The sequence below is a fragment of the Curcuma longa genome, unplaced genomic scaffold, assembly GCF_044706935.1.
Source record: "Curcuma longa cultivar G26 ecotype Majalengka, Jawa Barat unplaced genomic scaffold, ITB_CL_G26_1.1 utg134316_np1212_261454_RagTag, whole genome shotgun sequence".
In the NCBI taxonomy this organism is placed as follows: domain Eukaryota; kingdom Viridiplantae; phylum Streptophyta; class Magnoliopsida; order Zingiberales; family Zingiberaceae; genus Curcuma; species Curcuma longa.
In genome coordinates this window covers 268,131-271,893 of record NW_027435597.1, presented here as the reverse complement: position 1 = coordinate 271,893, position 3,763 = coordinate 268,131, and the positions used below count along the sequence as shown (strand labels likewise).

The following is a 3,763-nucleotide window of genomic DNA, read 5'->3' as shown; positions in this document are numbered from 1 at the left end:
TCAGCGTCCTCAGGGCGCAACTGAAAAGAGAAAGAACGCCGTGGCTGGTTAAGTAACAAGACAGCCGCATAGTAATTATTAATATATTTATAATCTTCGTCCACGTGTTCCCTAATGTAGGTTTAAATCTAATTAATTAAAATTAAATAAATAAAAAAATTTTAATTAATCAAATCCATGCCATTTTTAAATAAAAATAAACTAATCGAATGAAATATCAATTAATTTGATTGAAAATTCAATTAATTAAATTTTTTAAATATTATAAAAGATTTATCGATAAATAATTTAATCGTCAATTTAAAAAAAATATATCTCGAATAATTATGTACAGCCGTGTGTTGTGTGATTCACGGTGGACTTCGTGTTGGCCAATTAAAAAGTTTAAGAGAGATAATAGAACTTTCATTCCGTCAGATTTTGATTTTGAACAGATAAAAATAATTATCTCTATAACAAGTAAATGAAAAAAAAATATCTTTTTCCGGTGTATTAGGCCCACGTGTCAGTGTAATGAGAAGTAGGTGGCCGAATCGTTTAGATTTCAGTCGCTATGTCAGGTTTTCTCATCCGACCTACTTATTTCTTACCAATTTATTTGCAAACAACGAATAAGGTAGAAATCGAGTAACTCATAAATAGTTTCCGAATCCTTTTACCTAAAATCACAATAATAGCTTGCATACGGAACAATGCGGCACCCAGAATTATTACCTTCACATAAATATTTCTAATTTATTTTTTTTAATAAAATTATTAAACCCTCCTGTTGCTCTACATGCATTAAGAACTCCTCCCTACAATGGCCTGTTATAATCCCGTGATTTATTTTCCTTCGCATAATTTAGTCACATAATTTTGGATGTACTATATGGGACGTCTGGAAAGAATGTTATCACCTTTTAATCGTTTACTGCAATTAAGAACTCACCGTATTAGTTTTTTTTAATAGATAGAAGAACTTCTCTTAATTCTATCTATTAATTAAATTCAAAATATAATTTAGGTACATTCGAACGTATTCATCTTTATTAAATTTTAAATTTTAATTTTTTAAATTATTCTTTTGAATATTTTATCATTGTATTTTTTTAAATTTAGGTATCTAATTTTTTGAATCGATTAATCTTGAATGTGATCAATCCGGTTCTACGAAAATTTTCTTATCAATCATCAAAGGTCAATCAGGAAAGTGCGAATAATACATTGCTCCACAATCAATATTTCAAAATTATCTTTTCACTAAAAAAATTCAATTCACAACGCGCTGTAATTAAAAATTGACTCATAAATATCTTATTAACTGCATAAGCATCTTGTTGTTGCACCATAACTTAATGTGCATTCTTAAGGCACCATATTCTTATATTTCTTGCATCACATTCTTGACGTAGAACATAATAGTGATTATTCTGAAAGCAGAAGATTAGAGGATAATTATAAAAAAAATAAGTATTAAAAATAGAAAAACAAGAGAAGCCGCAACAACACCGTCTCTAAAATTTTTGTCAAAAAGGAAAATTTTTATTCAATAATCCAAATGGATCGAAAATGACTAAACATGTATATAAATAGACCGTAAACTAATTCTAAATTGAAAAAGTCAAAAATACTTTAAAATCTTAAAAATTATAAAATTACTGTAAATAGTAAAAAAATTATTCAGAGCCTCAGGAAAGGCACAAAACGATGTCAAATGGATCCGAAAGTGAGTCAGTATGGGTTTTACCTTATACCTAATAAAGGTTTCTGAAAAAGCTTCAATTAGACAACCGACCATGCCTCGTTCTGATACCTGAATCAAAAGTTATGATCCGTTGAAGTTTGACCTCTTCACTCCTGCATCAATTCTTGTATTCCTTGCACCACATTCACCACATTCTCGACACACATATATTAGTTCTCATTGGTTGGCACAATTGGCCATTACATGGGAGTTTACCACATGATATCTTATGGTCAATTCTAAATTTTAAAATACTTGTTATTGGGTTTTTGGCCTTCCCTATGTAGAGGTACTACCTATCACTTCTTGGATAGTAATTGTTATCTTATTGGGTTCAGTCATTCTAGTTGTTCAGAATCCACAAATCAATTAATGGCCAAAATTTCTTTGAATATATTATTGAATTTATTCGAAACTTAAGCAAAACTTATATTGGAGAAGAATATGACCCTTGGGTTCCCTTTATTAGAATTATATGTTCTTCTTTACTTTTGTTTTTAATTGATCATGTGTTTTTCTATACCTTAGAAAATTATATAGTTACCTCATGAAGAATTGGCTGCACCCATGAATGATATAGATACTATTGTTGCTTTAGGTTTACTCACATCCATCACATAATTTTATGGGGATCTTATCAAAAAATGATTGGGGTTATTTTAGAAAAAACATTCAATCAACCCCCATCTTTTTACTAATTAACATCCTAGAAAATTTCATAAAATCTTTATCTCTTAGTTTTCAACTTTTCAAAAATATATTAACTAATGAAATAGTAGTTGTTGTTCTTATTTTTAATCCCTTCAGTAGTTTCTATACATATCATGTTTCTTAGATTATTGACAAAGTGATATTCAAGCTCTTCTTTTTGCAACCTTGCTGTGGTTTATATGGGTGAATCCATGGAAGACCGTCATTAACTAGCTTTTCAAATAGTTTTTTAAAAAAAGTATATTATTAAGCAAATTTATCCCATATGATTCGTGATATATAATCCAATTCAATGAGTAAGATAATTCTATCATTTAGAATCGTAAGAGGAAAGATAAAGAATATGCCAACCGTATTCTAAAAAACTGGTTGGAAAGATTATAGTTAGAGTATAATATATGTAATAATGTCTATAGACTCTAAATTGATCCCTATTTTTCTGAAGAATTATTCTATTCCAAATCAATTTAAAAAGAAAAAGATGATTTACATGAAAAACTTTGAAAAAGAAATTTGATCAAACTCATAGGAATCAATAGAAAAGACAAATTTTATATGATACATCAGATCCTGACTCGATATATCATTTTTTTAAAATCTCTATTATAATTTAAAATCACAGTATAATGTGTATCTTTCTTTGGTTTAGTTATAGAATATAGTAAAAGGTCATAAACTGATTCAGACATTCTCACAAAAGATTTCATTCTGATGTCTGTATGGAGAGGTGGAATCAAATAATTTGGCCCCTGCACAGGGAGGTCAAGAATCTAATAAGCATTCCCTCATTGGAAATTGACTCTATCTCATATAACAAACTCCCATAGAGTTGTTAAATGCACCAACCCGTGGAATAGTTTTGAACAAAACTAATGTCGATATTGACTTAATAATTTAGATACGGCCGATTAACTTAAATTGATAGAATTTGATTTTGTTATCTTTGGAATATAACTGATAGACTTCAGAGAATTGTACTAAAGTCGAATTTCATTTTTTTTTTTTTGTATTCGATTTTGTTTCATTTATACTTTCGGCATCTCTTTCCGGACAAATATCTTTTCTTTATATTATCGTGACCTAATCTCGTTTGTCATCAAGTTATCTTTGGATGATTAAGGTTTAAACTATGGTGTTATATTAGTCATTAGTTTCAACGTCACAAAACTCGCCACGAATCAATACTCTCCGATCAGAACGACACCCGACATCTCGTTACCCACTTCAAACACCACAGTTATCCGGCGTCGGGCCCACCACTGCGGTCGCAGGCAGAGTCCAAGTAGAGGCTGGTATTTGAGTGGTGGGACCAACGGCGGCAAGATT

At 30.0% G+C, this 3,763-nt stretch overlaps 1 pseudogene; it reads left to right on the top strand.

The window, feature by feature from the left end:
• The first annotated feature begins 1,689 nt into the window (after positions 1-1,689).
• LOC141819656 (ATP synthase subunit a, chloroplastic-like) lies at positions 1,690-2,577 on the top strand (annotated as a pseudogene).
• The last annotated feature ends 1,186 nt before the right edge of the window (positions 2,578-3,763 follow it).